Genomic DNA, 19,451 nt, shown 5'->3' with positions numbered 1-19,451 from the left:
AAACGAATTTTTAATTCATGCAAATGTTGATTTAAAAAAGACGCGTCGATCAGACTACGTAATTGAATAACAAAAAGGTGGACCGAATATAAGCTCTATTCACGGTATAATTACTATATACCGTACCTCTATTGTTTAATAATCCCAGATAATGAATAATTCAAGTGCGAGGCGTTTGGAAGTGGAAAAGCAAATAAAGTTGAGCTGTAGGAGTAGATAATGGAAATTCATCAGAATCATACACCTGTGTTTAATTTAATACTCCTTTACTAATATTAAATTCGCCGACATCATACAAACATTGTTAAAAAATTTTGATTGGAATTTAAAAAGATTTCGAATGCTTAATCGTGTATAGCGCAACTTTAATAACCCATGTAAATGTAAAACCAATCACAAATGGTTGTAATAAAATTTATAATGATTTTACAAACAATGCTATGTAAGAAAATTTATATTAGCTTAAGGAAATAATAATTTACATCTGACAGGTCCGTGCTATCTAAATATAAACTGCGGTGGTCTTGTCTTGTATGTCGCCTACGTTACCATTCACCAGAGAGTTTGTTTACTAATCGTACAAATGCCGCTTCCAATGTTTAATTGCCTCTTAACTACGAGTTATCCCACCGATCACTTGCACAGGTATCTTATTCCTAAACAAATCTTGAGTTACTATAGGTATACCAGTTTCAACATGTTTCATGTACCCAATTACTCGCACTTTTATTTTCAATGTTTTCAAAAACAAGTTTGGACCTTCTGATTTTTCAAATCAAAATACTTCAAAATTTAAACATAGTGGGTGGCATTTACCTCTATCCTTACTGCAGGTTAGGTATATTTATAAATGCTTTGTTACCAAAATAGGAGCACTCGGTCGTCGTGTCACGTTTCAAACTCTCAAACAGTCTAAGAAACCAAAAATTATCGTCGATACACTCACATTCTCACATTTCTGAAAGAGAAAAGAAGTAAAACAAGAAGCTTTGTAAGAAATTCCTTTTAAAAAAAGGTATTATCCTCGAGTAATAAGTAAAATGCATTCCGCAATGGTGTCGTAAATACCTCCCATAGTGATGTGGAATCTGCTAACAAGCTTGCGGGAATTTAACTCTGAAAGTGAATAAATGTGCAAGACGAGAAGCAGGCAATTCTCAGAAAAAAACCGCAACATATGCTCGTAATCTCCTTTCGTGAATAAGATCTATTATGCTACCCACATTTGCCGGCTTTCGACGGCCAAAAAAGGAGCGAGTTCGTAAAAAGGTGCTTTCACACTAAACATTCATCCGTTAATTAAACAGCACCATATTACACTGATTTAATAACACGTTTGGTGTATGTATGTTGACACAATAATTAGGAACACAGTAGTTATTATTTGGTTGTATGCGTACAAAACATAAAAATGTAAAATAGTTTTGACATTTCTATTTACCGGCCCCTTTATTGACATGTCCAAGATATAATAAATTGACTTTTCATTCACTTCTCAGTTAAAAGTTGAAGACATGGTCAGATCATATGTACAGGGTGACAATTTGAAAACTTACCACCCCTCATATCTTAGTAAATAAACGAGATATTTAAAAAAATCAAAATCCGTTTCGGTAATTCGGAGGGGGAATCACAATGACATAGTTGGCGACGCACCCCCTCCAACCCCCTGCGCCCCAGCCACCCCAACTTTTAAATCTTAAATAGTGACCCCCCATGTGTGATACGTCGTTGGAAAGCTCTGAAAAAATGCTTTCCAACCATACCAAATAGCATTACATTTAGGTTAGTAATTATCGTGCAAATCAAAAAATAAACATGGAAAATCGTATTTAACTTGAACTTCCAAAGCCGACTTGACAGCAACTCATTTTTGATCGCCAGTTATAATCTATTCTCAAACTCTTGTCGAACCTTTTCAAATGTTGGTTTTGCAATATTTCGACATTCTTGAATTATTCTCTGTCTTAGTTCGTCTATGTTCGCCGGTTGCGTTTTAAATACGACAGATTTCAAATGTATCATATTAGTTTATTTTTTGATTTGCACGATAATTACTAACCTAAATGTAATGCTATTATGGTATGGTTGGAAAGCATTTTTTCAGAGCTTTCCAACGACGTATCACACATGGGGGTCACTATTTAAGATTTAAAAGTTGGGGTGGCTGGGGCGCAGGGGGTTGGAGGGGGTGCGTCGCCAACTATGTCATTGTGATTCCCCCTCCAAATTATCGAAACGGATTTTGATTTTTTTAAATATCTCGTTTATTTACTAAGATATGGAGGGTGGTAAGTTTTCAAATTGTCACCCTGTATATTGAGGCGGCAGATGGTAATACAATATCAATGGCTATAAAGAATCTTTCACCACAATCTCTCCCAGAAAATAACAAGGCTAAATTGGGGACTATAGGAGGAGAGGTCATTCCTTAGGTACTCGAACCAAAATTTGAAGTCAATTCCATCTCGCCCACTTTCCGTCATACTAATCTAATGTAAGAGTTTTGTACTCGCTGTCGCTGTATTCTTTCAGAAATATCTTGAGTGATGCACGGACCCTAAACTTGTGAACAGTACGTAATTTTAAATGGCTCAGCACCAGGACGTTGAAGAGTTGAGCTTTTAAAGTAGTGCCTATGAGGAAATATACATTTTAAATTGCCATACGCTCTATGAATGTAGCTGGTAAGCAATTTGATATATCTAAATTAATTGTTTATCATTATTCCTAAATGTTTGGCTTCCTCCTTTAGTGCAACAGCTTTGTCGCCAATTTTGAATTTTACCAAACGTTTCAGGTCAATGTCAGTGCTTATTACCAAAAAGTATGGTTGCCGATTTTAGAGGATTGAGAACCAGGGAGTGCTACAATGAAGCCGTCTAAAATAGCATTAATGTCACTCTGAAGGAGATTTAGCGCATTATGTAAACTTTCACTTTTAAAGAAATGATACAACTGTTGTCATCAGCATACATGTGAACTAAACACGTCTTAGGAACTGATGCATAAAATGAGATATATGGAGAACAACCAGGGTCCAAGAATAGAGCCTTGCGATACGCCCATATAGATAGTTCCCTGTACGCAGATGACTTACCCATTTAAGTACCGCACTGTGGCCTGTCCGTTATGTAGCTATGAAGTAATGAGGTAGCATTAAGAGAAAGACCTATAGTACGTAAGATAATAATTGCATTTTGATTATATTGTATCGGTAAACTCTGGTTAAAAGCGACGCTTTTCCTCTTAACGTCTTATTTAAGGCGAAAACCCTTCTTCTGAACGTACGTTAATAGACCAAAAAAATAGAGATCGAATAATCTCTCTTAACTACACAGAAAAAGGCGATAAATCACATACACCTGTCAATTAAATTAAGCATTTACATTTGATAACAGATAAAAACCAAACAAAATTCCCAGAAATTCTACGTTTAATAAAATAAAAATGTAAGCAAAAACAACCTTGACCGCTTTTCCGTATGACACAAATAATCCCTATGCCGTTACATAGACCAACGACAAATTAATAAAATTTAATTTAAATGTTATTTACATAAAAAGGAGACCGCCCTTGTCCATCTTAATTAAGAAAATTTAATCATACCAGACAAAATAAAGCAAATGTATATCTGTGCTATTGCTATTGGTAGTATTTCATTTTCTAGCAATTTAATAAACGCTGATACCTACCTGTTTAACTAAATCTTCCATATTAAAATCAAACTCAGGACTCGGGAGGATGTTTATTGTTTAAGGAAAAAATTCCTGCGTTCCCGACGAGGTTCGTCACGGGATAATGTGGACATGCCTTAAGCACTGAATAAATATAGTGTTTTTATTCAATGGTATATGCTAAGGTATTGAATTTTAGCATTTACATATTCTTCGTGATTTTTGTTGTTTGGTTTTAATTATTGTAACTTCGATAGCAACCAATTCAACAACTTCAAATGCAAATTCGAAAATGAAAATCCATGTGATAAACACTGCATCAACATCTTCTTGTTTTCCAGAGTATCAGTTCCCGTTTTACAAGTTTTCAATGTCAATTTTAACTCAAAACAATATACGTAATTTTGCAGTATACGGGTGAGCTATAAAAACCTCACCATTAATAGAACTAAGCTGATGTAAGAAACAGAATCTTTAACACCATTTATGCTCTGTTTTTTTCCTATGTTGAATCTTCGAATGTGCTTGTGGCCAAGTTTAGCCGTCATATACTCAAAATTCAAGCTGAAGATTAAATTCTATAGTAACCATATGCCAGGTATTTAGGGAAATACAGTATGATAAGATGCTATACACGTTACACAACCGTGTATAAATTCCATTAGTAAATAAGACGATATAAATTCCAGATTACCTGGTGGCCTCTCTGCTTTATGAAATGCTATAAACATATTTAATTTTACTCATTAACTACTAATTACAAACAAACCTTTTTAATCAACACATAAGGACACCTAAGCTCTAAATATTCAAGTACTTTAAGAAGACTTTAATGAGTGCATTAATAGAATTTCAATTTTCACAGTGTGTAACTCTAAAACTTAAAATTATGAATTCTAAAAGCTCTCATTATCTATACATGTATGCTAAGATAATACAATTTAACGTCCTAAGGAGTCCAATTAAAATTTATCATTTCATCATGCAAATATTGAATCCATTTTTTATTTAACTTAACGCATCATCGTGAGTTAATATTTAAGCAAAAATATTTAATAATGCTTTGGCTTGGATTCTTACTACAACCCTTTATAAACAGATCTTAGCTTGGAAATTGACACTTTTGCAAAGTAGAATAAGCAAACAAAACACCTCAATTTAAATACTGGCAAAAGTTTGTGTGGAGTTTGATCACCAACTTTAGAATAGCGTCAACGCAAACACTAACAGCACAGAGCAGATAAAAGATCTGTCTCTATTCCGAAAAATTAACCATTTGTTTTTAAACAAGAGCAATAAAAGGTCATGGTCTAACTGATCCTATTAATGCATAATTTCGATTATTAATTTGTCTAAAAAGCATTATGCGGGTCACTCTGTAATTGAGCGCAAGCCTGTTGAGGGACAAGACTTAGAGAGGGAAAATAAATTAATTAATTAATTAAATAAATAAATTTTTCTGCTAGTCCATATTTCCTTACATTTTCCTTTATTTTCTATTCCCACTTTATAAAAATCTTTTTAAAAGAGATGTTAAGCCCCCAGCCGATCCGAGACGCCACTTATGGCTTAATATTTTTGAAACATGTCGCGAAACAAATTGTCAATAGTAGACAAATTTGAAGCGGATCCATTCATCAGACACCTATATACAAAAAAAAACGAAAATGTATATGTAATTAATAGTTAGAACAGGTAAATCGGGACCTTTCCTCATAAAGATGTGTACACCTACGCATACACAATTTAAAATTAAATTCTGGAGGCGTTGTTCTGAATTTTAATGAATTCCTAACCGTGAAGGTAAGTCATTACTCTTTGTGTTAAAAGAATGCAGCCGGTCGTATGGACGCATGTAACACGGTAGTCGTAATAGTTTGAGTATTAAATGGTTTAGAAATCCTGTACCCTAATATAGAAATGATACAATCGCTTCACACAATATATTTTACACACGTACAAACTAATTTATGATCAGATAATTGAAATTCAAATTTATGAACAAATTTTTTTTCAAAACACGAGACCGTAGATATCATAATATTGATCTTTTGCTCGACGATGATTTGGAAACGGTATTTTTGATTTGGTTCACACTCACGAGCGGCATTCTAAGAATCGGCTCATTAAAAAATTTCAGCGGTACCATAAAAGGAGTTAATCAACTTTTACAAGTTGGATGCTAGTGTATGCTGGTACTTTTTTCACCAATTCATTAAATAATATAGTAAGGTATTTATAATTTTTTCTTTCGATATTTGCTTGTAAATAAACGTTTCTCTAATCAACTAATAATCTTTAAGGTTAAATTTGTATTTGTAAAACAATTCCGTCACCATCAAGGTGGTGGTCACTTCCACTTCTCGCTGCTGTTATACTGCTATCAATAAAATTCTTCTGTCCTATTGAAATATTCAACGCGTATCAAACTCAAAAAATCAACTGTGATGTAATAAGTATAGAAATGAAGTAGTGTGTATCCTCTTGAGGTTTTACATCTTTACTAAATAATTAAGACCAACTCCAAAATTGTAACCCCGGAAGAGGCAATTATTCTTGTATTTGTTGTCAAAGTTCAAACATTCCAAAAAAAATTCAGAGTGGCTCTGCACCGATCTCGATGTAGAAAAAGTGTTGCTTGCGTTGGTAGAAATATGAAGACCGGATTAGTGATCGAAAAACTGCGCCAACGATTAGTGTATAGCAAGCAGGTTATGCTCCAGGGAGCAATTTGCAACACAAGCGCGAAGAACCGCAGTCCACAATGTTGAAGCCATACCAAAACGTGCTCAAATACCTTTATATTCAACAACTGCTTGATGTTCCGCGTAAAGTGGCACAACTCTGCGAACAATCTTTAAAGTTACATGCAATATGGCATGTTTTAACATGGGAGATTGCCCACTATAGCAACATAGCGTTACCAATAAAGTCGGCAACATTAAAATCAAGAGTTATAAATTAAAGTTTTCTTTATAATAATTTAAGAATGTGAGCACTGGTGCGCGGTTTCTTTTCGTTGAGTAAAGACTAAAGTACATAAAAATTTATTCATACACTTTCACTCCTTCAATGCATAACACAATTACTATAATTATAGCATGCCAGCCGCACCGATAGTGGCCACAGATAGCATATTAAGTGAGTTGTATTTCCTCGCTCCAACAAGCTGTGACTAATTTGATATTCTTTTTACTATATTTTTCCTAAATATTATTTTTATTGTGTCTAGGCGAGAGAACGATATAGAACACTTTGTTTGCAACCTCTTCACTAAATTACTTAATTTGGTCACATATATTCAAAAGTAACGAACATGGCACGCTCTACATTTTCTAACTATGTCTATAATCACGGCTTTAATGGCTCGATTATTGTCAATTAACTTAGAGAAAGTTGATACTTTCAAGCAATGGCATTTACGCATTGTGCCCATCATTTTATTGAGAAATTAGTTGTATTAATCGCGTGTATGGAAGTCGCATACACTTTCCACCAGTTATCGAATAATCATCGGCAATTCAATAATTGCATAGCGGTTCATTTGAATTTTAACCTACTGTTAACCAACCAAGCTTTCGCCTTCTATAACAATTCGAAAAAGTAACGGAACGAATTATAAACGGCATTTTATGTTTTATCTTCTCACATCTGTAGAAAGCGCGTAAGGCGTGTAATTTTATTAACTACGAAGGGACAAAAAGTAAAATGAAATGTGGGGACACCCAAATGAGTGTACTGCATTGTAATATGGCTTTAATTAGAAGATTTATGAATAACCAATCAAACATAAGTGATTCAATCATACCGGATGTGAAATTTCCAACAAGCAAATTCATGTGTAAAATAAACAATTGCAATCACAAGTTTGCTAATTATAATTTTAGAGTAAACATATTTTTGTTTCCTTTTTTTAATCTTGAAATGGATTAATTCATAAGAGTAGGTAATTATTATATTTTGTTACTCATAATTTGTAACATAGCACGAGGAGACGATTACTGAGAAACATTAGTCAGAGNCCCAATACGGTTATTGTTATCGCCTGTTATCGCCAGACATACTTTTGTTCATGTTCGGTATAAAGCGGTATATGTGTACTCCTACGTTTAACAAAATACCAATTCAAAACGGAAATTGCTAGATAGACAACAACAAAAATCGCTAGGTTTCAAATTTTTCCAAAGCACAGAACACGGTTAGTACGCTGCATTAAAAAAAATTGCAGTAGGCTTGTTCTCTATTTTCGCATGCACTGTATTTTCTCAAAACCCGCCACATAAGCAATCAGCTAGCTCAGGGATGATGATGTATAACAGGGCATTTGACACTCCACAGCTGTTAGCTCGTAGAGCACATGTTGCATACATAAATAACGTACGTTTTCCTTAATTTAAAAATTTCCTGGTTTTGTTATTACTCGTCATAATTTTGATTTTCCCTGTCGTTTTGTGTCCGTCCTTGTGCTTACTTAGTGCGCACGCAAAATGTTCGTGGAAGGAACAAACAAGTTCCAAGCTTGCTGCTTGCGAATATATATACTTATTTCTACTGTCGTGTGTCGTGCCGAAACTCAATTTTTTGAAACCCTAAATTTGCAATAGAAGAAACAAACCCTACTCGACCATCGTTCTGCTCAACAAACCGCGCCGTAAGTACTCCTTATCTTTTAACCGCTCCAAATTTTCAAGTACGTTATATAAATCAAGTCTCCGCCACTGAATTTATTCAAATTGTATTTAAATATTTCATTTTTGAATTGTTTTGGTTTTACATTTATTTTTTTCTGATAATCTAAAAACTAGGAAGGTCGGTCAATTACTTTATTTAAGATTTACTCTTCACCATTTAAATTATTAAGGTGGTGGGGCACTCCACCTAAGGGAATGAATTGATTAGGGGTTAGGCAATCATCAAAAAATATATACTAACAGGCATGGTAAATACAGGTTATCAAAATTCAGTGAAAAACTTGGAAAACTTTACCATAAAGAAACTTTCAAAATAAACTTGGAACATGATTTCTAGATTGTCTTAATCGAAATTGGAAATGTAAGCTCTGAACACTTCACAGTTCAATTAGACAAATCTACAAGAATTCGCTGAAAAAAAACATGCATCAACGGATATTTTATTTGTTTTCTGAAGAAACTATAAAAGTGGTATCGATTTCAACGAGAATTTTGCTGCCAGGAAAACCTCGTAGGAAATGTTTTACTGAAATTTCTAGGATAGTGAATTTTTTGAATTCCCCCCGCAGTAACTGTAAATACAGTACTGCGCCCCGTCAACTGCCAACTATTAGTAGCACGTACATAACATTTTACGTGAATATTTGGACGTGCAAAAGCTATCCGCGCGACGGGGTTGCCGTGATGCTCACACTCGGGGCGATAAACACAACTGTGTGGCCAATTTCGAAGGAAGTGGTTTGGCGTGTTCAGCCCCACAATCCAAACGAATTTTTGCGACGGTTTCGTTACGTTAGGGACCAAAAACATGAATCCATCACACCAACACTAGAGACCAAGGAACAAGACGTGTTGACCAACAAGGTCATGACCACAGTTTTTTTTTATGCAACACGGTGTCATTCGCATCGATACTCAAATAAATTGTAAGGACGATTACTGAGAAACATTAGTCAGAGCTTTTGGGCAGATTCGCGATTGAATTTGAAGCAGAAACGACCGCATCTGGCAAAGAAAAATGTGCTGTTCTACCAGGACAATGCACGGGTGCACACCTTTGTACTCACCATGGGAAAATTCCATGAATTGTGAAGCGAACTGCTACCCTATTCAGCATATTCACCAGGTTTAGCCATCCTGCGACTATTTACTACTTCCATACAGAAATGGCTGGGTGGTAACTGATATAGGTCGACTGAAGAGGTCATCACAAAAACAATTTGCTATTTTGAGGGACTTGAGAAAACTGGAAAAATAGGGTACTAATAAATGTACCGGGCTAAAACGAGGCTATGTTGAGAAATAAAACGCTTATTTGCCGATAAAAATAACTGTCATTCAAAAAGTCACTGACTTATTAAACTGCCGTCGTATCTAACACTTACCGACAACAACCCACAATTTATCTGACGAATATACAGAGTGTAACATCTTTTTTTTCCAAATAAACTATTGTCCAAAATGTTTCAATTACCTAAAAGCTACGCTCCCAAAGACCCAACATTTTTGTCACGCTTACATTCATCGCTGCCGGTCTATGTTATGAAGATAGGAAGTTTTCTACAATAATTTCTCCTCAAAGCCTAAGTTAAATCATTTCTCTACGAAATCGACCTTTTTGTTTTTACTGTTTTCTTTGTGGCTGCCGGATCAACTTCTTTAAGTTTTGTCAATAAACAACTATAGGTTTCATTTTTTTAAATTTTGTTTATTATCTGTTATCTCTTTACTTTTTCAAAGACACGGTCAACGTGCGCGGATGATTTCGGAATATTTTGACGTAAATGCGCCATAGAGTTGGACGACGTGCAAGTGGGAGTTTCGACTACAGACGAAAGTTTTAGACTCTATGCCTGGGTTTGGCTTTACCTTCATGTTTTAAGATCCACCTAATTCTGTCGAGGCCGGAATATGTTTCCCTCCGCACATTAAAGGATGAGTAATCCTGGGACCAAACCCTGAAATAACTAGGCCAGGCCAGGCCAGGCTAGCGCTCGTGTTTGGGCCGGTTAATATAAATAGAACTGCTTTACGGACCTGATATTTAGACGTTGGTCTAAATTTGACGGCATTCTGAAGGGCATACATTTGTAGGTATAAGTACCTATAATGCCATTTCTTTGAACATTGCGACCGGTATGTGTCTAAAAAATTTGCTGTGGCTAGCACAGATACCATCCGCACAACTACGGGATTCTGTCATTCTATGTCTAAGAATATGAATACCAAATTTGATTCCAATCGGTTCAACTGTTTAGCCGGAAATGAGAGTCCAGACGGACCGACAGACAGCCCGACATCATAGCGATTTTGTGTGATTCGGATTCCTGGTGCTTGAAATCACGTATTTCCGTCACAAAAGTGGGGGGCCATTTTTTACCCCAATGCAATACCTCCCTTACTAACGTGCGGGTGGTAAAAATTTACTGTGGCTAACACAGATACCACGCGTGTACTTGTCCATGCGCGATTTTGCCCAAAATCTTTTCAGCCCTTTCTTTTATGTTCTAGAATATGTGTACCAAATTTGCTCGAAAATGTGGTTCCAATCAGTTTAGCCGTTTAATCGGAAATGATAGTATGGACCAGGGTCCAGACGGACTGACAGACAGACCGACATCATCCAGATTTTGTTTGATTCGGATTCGTGGCGTTTCAAAACGTGTATTTCCGTCAAAAAGGTGCTAGATCATTTTTTACCCTAATGTCATACCTCCCTTACTAACGTGTAGGTGGTAAAAAGTACTGAAAAGCTCCGTAACAGCAGTATCTAGCTCTGATGGTTCCCAGAACCGTTCTCTTCCTCCACTTGGCATTGTGGCTTTTCTCTTTATATGTCGATATCCAGAAGCTCCTCGACGTGCCCATTGAAAAAATAACACTGTATTATTTCACACCGTTTGTTCATTACGGTGTACAAGCATAAATACCATCGTAGACCGTTTGTACATACTCGTGTACATCACGTTTATATTGAAATAAAATACCTAATAAAAAATTACTTTAAATCGCTCCACATACAGTTAGATATTACCGAGGATATTACTTGTTGATCATTTTTCCAGAAGTCTTTTTTCGCAATACCTCTAAATAAAAATTAAGTAAAAGCGATGCACACCAGGTCTGAAGTTCGGTTCGAAGGGTTTAATAAATACTAAAAGATATCAAAGAAAGATTTAGAGAATTCCCAACAAAGCACAAACAATAAATTGCTATTGTTTCCTTGAAAATGTCAGAAATGGTTGGGGCTAATATTTGCTTGGTGCGATTATCGCACACGCCATGGTCTTATACATTGTATTCCGAGAGGGAATCATAGTTCTACAGATTTGATCTCGGATTTGACTAAATAAAAGTTGGGTAAACTCCATTCCGCACGGCTTGACGTAAAATTCGACATTTTATAACCACGTCAAATTATGACATTAACAGGTTTTGATATGGAACACGCTGCATATTTTGCACTTCTTCGTGACTGCCCTTAATATTTTTGCAATTCTCGGTAGAATCCTATCAGTGTGAACGATATATATTTAAAAAAAAAAGTGTTGTCTTCGGTTAAATAAATATCCGCAAATACAAATATACGAGTATGAATGGTAACAAACAGTATTGTTCGATGACACTTCTCTTCAAACTGCACGAAACTAATTTTAAAACATACATTTTTATCCATTCTTTTAAAAAAGAAAGGCCTGTATATTTGTCATTAGTATACTTACATAAGGGTTGCCTATAACTAGTTTTAAGTGCATGTATTAACCTACCTTACTACATTAGCCTATACAATCAAAAAATTTTTTTTAAAAGTGCCCTCCCTCCATTAAATCGAGTTTCTTATTTTATTAATATATCTGAACTGGCGTAGCCTTCAATTCCGTATTAAGTTTCCCTCAAACTTCTCCTCAAATCGTTCTTAAAATCATAAGTTACCGCCAATGGGGTCATCCCGTCTTCATTTTTTATTTCTGATCCACAAAGTACATTAAAAATAAAAAGACCCGTGTGTCCTCAATTTTTATTTGCGAGTAAAATAAACCCAAAATAAATTATTGAAAAGCTGTTTTTAGTCCGAATTTGAAACGCTTCAGACTAAATACGTCACAAACCTACAACCAATCACGTAGAAGTGAGCTGGTAACCTTACGCGAGGGTCTGACGTTTGTCACATTTGACGTTTTGAGAGGGATGTTTAACTGCATCTAGCACGACGAAGTGACAAGTGCCTGTGACAGATAACGCAAGTTATAAATGCCATTCTCCAGCAATATTGCCAAGTCGTTATGTCATCTGAATGGTTCTAGGAGCTTATTGGTCGGGCTTATTACGTCACAGAGCCCGCCACAATCATATCGTTTTGAATCAACCTTTAAAACCGCACATGTTCATTATTTTTTTGCTAATCAGCCTCTATTTTTAAATAATCTTTTACTGTCCAAAAAAAGTTTTATGGTTTCAGGTACACGCTTATTAAATTAGAACTGCGGAATTCAACTATACTGTAAACCCCCATTTGCTTCCCTAACGTACTCATTATTTTCTTGTCGGGCTCCAGTCGAGTTCATTTCAAGCTAACCTCAAGTACTTTTACATTTCATCTCAGGTTCCCCTCAAATTCACTCAATATCTCTCCAAGTTCCCTCATGTTTCCGTAAAATTCATTGTGTTCTTATTTGCAGTTACTCTTCAGTTTTCATCCATAGTTCTTCCTAGACGTCTTCTCTACTGTCGGCAACTTACTGGTTCCCATGTTCCAGGTAACAAATACTTAGCAGAGGGGTTGGGAGTGTTTTCCGAGACGTTCGGGCAAAGAATGCAAAAAAATTAACTATATGCATTTCATTTTTTATAGCAGTGAAAACTGGAAATGGTTCAACCTGAAGACCAAAATTTCGGAAATAAAGATTGAAATAAAAAGTGGTTGATTTATGGGCATGAAAAATAACCAGATTACTTTTTTTATGATCCACTTCAATCAATATTCAAGAAAATCCGTACTTGGATAAATAAGTTTTATTTTTCATACATGGAGACATCTAACATTTTGTATCTACCGCATTTCCTAAAGTTTTCCTCGCTTTAATTTTTATCAAATCCATTGGTTCCTAGAAGTCTCCATTACTGTAATATAATTTCTAATACTTTCTAGGGACCGTCTTCTGTTCGGACCGCGACTTAAGACTCTACCATATATAATTACTGATTTTTATAGTCGCAGCCTCGGTTGCAGCACTGTCTATCTAAAGACATGTCCAAGAAGATCATGTAAAAAATTTTTCTTGGCAGACCTGTATGCTTCAGAAAATGACGTTTATTATCATTTATCAATTCTTTGACCTATGTATACCAACACTTTTTTATCTTGCTAAGATTCGTGAAATTAACCTCATTTACAACAATGGCACTATTAAGCAATATCGCAAAAAAACATTGTAGTGTTTATTCTTCCATGAAATAAAAAAAAACTATTTTCGTTCATAAATAAAAAGTATTACACTCACTTAAATATTTATAAGCGCAATTAATTAGGCACACTATACGACTAATTAGAATAAGTTAAATAAATAAATTTTGGATACATATTTTTTATTTTACTGTTATTGTATTCAAACAACTTGAACACTAAAGAATTTTCCCATAAATAATTAGTGTCATTTGTGTAAAATTGTAATTTGGTAAGTAGCAACTAGCAACGTTTGGGAACATTTCATTCTCTTGAGTATCGCAATAACCACTTTAAAATGAAGCGTGTACAACTTCCTATTCAATTTTTTAACGGTAATAATGACCAACCACAACTGATTGTGAGTGCCATTTATGACTTCCTCGTCTCAAACATGCCGTGATTATTTCATTAATTTGAAGAAATATAGGCACCCATTGGTAATTTAGAATCTAAAATTAATTAAATTCGTGTTTTATGAAGAAAGCAAAAACCTTTTTATTAAATTACTATCTTGAATATCAATAGACGCGATATTAATGACCCCTCCAAATGTTGTGTTCGCACTTGTCGGTTTCGATAATAACATAAGGACTTTAACAGCTGTACAATACGAATTTAAATAATGAATTTGTGTGTTATTTGTAATTAACCTTATTATTGAAGGCGTAGATTGTGTGCAGGTGATAAATCGGTTCGTAACCCTATTAAATGAAACACGAGGTAAAGCTAATAACGTACAGATTCCTCTAGTTCATCTATCATGAACGTGATTGTTTTGAAGTTTCAATTAAGATAAGTATAATTATTTTGGCTACTTGCATATCTTATCTTTTAATTCATGCGCTGTCGAGGAGAACAGAAAATGATACTGTTCGAATTTTAAAAACAAATGCTTATCCCTATACAGTATCAATCATAATAAAGAGTTGATTAATGATGCCAATTTTAAGATAACCGTTATATGATATAAATGATGCACAATGACTTCATTCGTTAAAACCATATAAATAAATAGTTCATTATATACATTCTCAATCTACAAATGAAATAATGTAAAAAGTTTCTCCTCCCAATTTTTCCCAAATATTTAACAGATTAAATTGAATTTTTGCATATTTAAAATTCTCATAAAAAATGCAATAAAAATGTCACTTCTATTTCATTGTGATGTGCTTAATAACAGTGTATTTTAATTTTGCATATTTCCTCACATTCCAATTTTGAAACGTGACCGTGTGAAAAGGCACTTTTTATAAGAATTTTACGAGCAATTTAAAAAATGTAGAAATTTAATGTGACAACCAACCATGCAGAAATCAAGCATACATTCCATATTATTTTCTTGATGGATGAATATTTATTGATAACTAATAGGTCATAAAGCCTGAGTCACAGTATTCACTACAAGGTCATTACGCAGGATCTCAAAAATCAGAAATTAAGTAACATTGCAAAACGAAGGCAGTACCTATCATAACTAGGGTATAAAAATAAATCACGGTAACGTCACAACGCCTTTGAGGTGAGAATATCCGATTGACTAGATTCAAAATAAATACGGGTTCGGTGAACAAAGAAGAGCATATAAAATAATAAGGGTGCATAAGTAATAAGAGACGTTATTTATATGTGACGTATTGAAAGCAAATGTGTTCATGTTTTATAAGGGTAGGCTTCCCTCGTTATTTTGTGCTCGATTATTCCTCCAACTGTATTAGTGTGTAAGTCAGGATTATTTTATACAAAAGGTAATGTAAAAAATGGATACATCCAGAGCACCCTTTCAATTTCATTACATCATTCAGCCCCTAATTTATTTTACTTATAAACGAATAAAGGGGGTTCAGGTATGTACATATTTAATCTAACTTGGGGAGCTGTTTTTGCGCATTAACGTTTTACCGAAAGCAATTCAGGAAAAACAAGGAAACAAAAGCGCTGGATAATCTTCTTCATTTATGCGGTAAAATGGAAAGTGTGAAAATCGAGGTGAAAATCTCATCTATTCTGTGATTATGTCATTTTTGTGGAATGTCGTGAATCAGACTGCAGCACATTATCATGGAAACTGTACTCTGCACACTGTAAGACGTGTAAGATATTGATCTTCAATGGTAATGTCGAGGGTAAAGTGTTCATTCTTTTTTAGCACCAGAAATATAAGGATGCCTTCGAGATTTTAAAAAATAAAGCAAACTCACAACGAAACCACCCAGGCATAATTTGGAAGTCGGAACTAGATTACATTTCAAAGGAATTAATACGATTTTTGCTGTCTCACAAAGAAAATCCCAACACAATTTTGTTTAGAGTAATGGAATATCTTATTTGAAAACAGATATCTTGACAGGAAGTAATTACAGCAATCAGAGAATATAGTCTATAATAGTGGCAGTGCCCAAGCTAGTAGTCAATGCTAGTAGGTATAAGCATTCACCCGAGCATTCACCACTCTACTTCCATTGGTAACTATATATAGGGTGCAACTCGGTGTGCCACATATGTATGTATTAAAGTCACTAAATATAGAAAGTACCGCAATCATCCGCCATTTTTGGGCAAATGTGCTGCCAACTTAAAAAAATTGACAAATAAAATCTGAATAGCTATCATTTTTTATAACCTAACTTCATAGTACTGTCATGTTTTATAAAAATATATACAGATATCTCCAAACAGGTGGAACAATCCCTCGAACAATCCCTAACATAAAAGTTACTAGAATCTGGTAACTTTTTTCGTTTTGGACATATTTTAATCTCTTTATCAAAAATGAAATTTTTCAGTCTCCCAATGCAATGCAAAAAGGCCTATTAACTCGGCAACTCGCTCGGTAATTAACTAGTCATCGGAGCGAAAAAGAAAAACAATTTAGAACTAAATAAATGCCACTTTTTCTTTCCATTAAAAACCGTGTGCCAAGAAAATGGAATTTCCATGGAGGCCCAACATTGTGTATTTTTTTGTCTATTGAATCTAAATCTGTAAATAAAAAAAACAAAACAAGATGGCATTTTCAGATAGTAACAAGAATGCGACATTTTTATATGCAACATCCTATATATAATTACATTATATGACAATTTATTATTCTCTACAGACGTTCTTAAGGCACCATAGCCAAAATACTTCAAATCACCAAGATATTTCAATTACTTTCATTTCGATCTAGTTATCTATTAAAATGATGAAAATACATAATAGATTTAAAACAATAGACTACTATTTGAGGAATATTATATATTTTCTAAATCTACGATGTAATCCCCGAGACCTCTACCGTTTGGTTTATGGTGGTGTTCCATGTGTGGCAGGGTCGGCCTACCTTCCATTCCGAGGTACATAGAATCTTGGCAGCCCGTTATGATATGGTCTTTGTTCCTCCTGTTGGTATGTCCCCAGTGTCTCATCCGCTCCATCTTCAGTCTCCTGGTAATCGTCTTTCTCTCTAGTAGTTCTCTTCTCTGATTTCTTGTAAGGTTACTGTTTTCCATCAGTATCCTGAGTGCCTTTCACTCCGCCCTCCTCAATGTTCGTCTATTGCTCCTTGTTAGCGCTGAAGTGCTAATTCCATATAAGATTGTCGGTGCTATGATCGTGTTGTAAATCATCATTTTCAAGTTCTCCGGTATTTTCTTCTCTCGTAAGAAGTTCCAGATTCCGTGTGTGATTCTGAATGCGTTGGTTATTCTGTCTTTCACTGCGTTGTGCCTGCTGCTGAGGGTGCTGCTTATTAAAAGGTACTCCTTTTAATATTTTTACGAATCTCCCAAAAAATGGAGAACTACATTACATTACTTGTGCTTCATGTTTATCTCCTTCCCGGCTATTATGGTCTTCTCTCCTTCTTTGTACTAGGGGTGTTGTTTCCTGGCACTCTTGTCATCATGTAGCTATTTTCGTTGTGTATTTGTAGGTCCACTATTTCCAGGTGTACCTGGTACCTCGCTGGCCTGGACGAAGTCCTCAGTGTCTTCTAAATTATCCGCGATTACGAGTAGATCGTCCGCGTACGCCAGTAATGTCGGTATTTGTAATTGGCCGCCTGTGCTAAGGTTCCTCACCACCATCCTGTTTGTTCTATAGCGTGGTCAAGTGCTATCCGAAGATCCTTGGGGAAGCGGACATCCTTGTTTGATTCCCCTGGTTTTCTTTTGGTGTTCGGTTTTCTTCCAAAACCATTGTATACTAGGATACTGATACTCCCTTGGCCACGCGTTTATGGTTCTGTTGATTAGGAATTTGGGTAGTCCCAGCATCGCCCGCGCTGTCGTTGGTATAGCCCCCCCCCCGAGGGACTGCGCAACTCAAGATTTAAATTCAAAACTTTCCCTCCCAAACTAACTGAACCCCATGGCACGTGATCGTCTAGACAAAGCTACCTAACCTGAATAACCGAATAATAGGACCACTTACTACGTTGTGTTTTTAAGAGTCGCTACAAGATATGTGTTGCTTGTCGGAGTGAGGATCAAGTAAGGAATACAAATAAAACAAGTACATGCTTTAAAAACGGAGATTTAATCCAAATAATTCTCATTGCAAGATTAAATTTAGAAAATGGTAGTTCACCGAGTACAAATATAAAAATAGGCTGGGAAAAAAAGAACTGACCAAGAAAAAACCCAGCCAACAAATTAATATTGAACTTTATAGCAAAATTAGTTATCTGTAATGGCATGAATGCATGTTGTCAAGTACAGCAATACAATGTCGAATCCCAGGCTCCACTGGAATTCCTAAAGAATAAATATTACACACACATAACACAAAAACAATCATTAAAACATTACAATAAATTCATATAATAGGTTTGGATATTGGATGGCCAGTCCAAATCCCACACCGAGTAGTCTTTAGTTGCTCTGGTCATGACATGTCAACATTGTATGAAATCGCTAGGAGTTGGCCTCTCAGAAGAGCCTTTCACATAGGAAGGATACCCCAAATTGTTAACAAAACAAAAGGTCACAACGAGAACACGCCACACGCTTTTAGCGAATCCCTGCGCAAGTGAGGCCGGGCCTAGCCAGCGCCCTCATGTACGACTAAGCGGGACCCCAACTCATTCATTCACACATCTCTAGGGCCAGTCCAACCCACTAGTCTTAAAATGCCGGGTTATAAATTACCGAACTCCAGGCTCTCTACCATGAGTACTGACAATAACCGATCAAAAGACAAGTCATGACATAACATAAATAACAGAGTAACCAACGGCAAACTCGCACGCATACATAATTATAAACAAAATATACACAATTCATGTAGGCGTTGACAGTTAACATATTTGCACTGGCATAACAAAGACTGACACAAAACCAATATTCGGTCACTACATGACAGGGATCGACTAAACGAATTGATTAGCAATATCGGCAAGATGGCTCTTTTCAAAGACACAAAAAAAACAGTACATAAAATATATATCTCTGCGTATGTCAGTTCTGAACTTTAGCCAGCCTCTGCTACGTCAAATCGAGATATTAAATATCGGTATCAAATATAGCACAGTACATATTCGAAACAAGTCACCCTGCCAAATATTAAGAATCATAATCACCCGGTTCAAATAAATAGTAGGAGCATAAATTTTAGTACAATCACATTACAACAATACAAAGGAACATGTCGTGG

This window comes from Photinus pyralis, unplaced genomic scaffold (assembly GCF_008802855.1).
Source record: "Photinus pyralis isolate 1611_PpyrPB1 unplaced genomic scaffold, Ppyr1.3 Ppyr1.4_LG2, whole genome shotgun sequence".
Lineage (NCBI taxonomy): Eukaryota > Metazoa > Arthropoda > Insecta > Coleoptera > Lampyridae > Photinus > Photinus pyralis.
The sequence above is the reverse complement of the archived record's forward strand: the minus strand, read 5'-3'. Positions refer to the sequence as shown.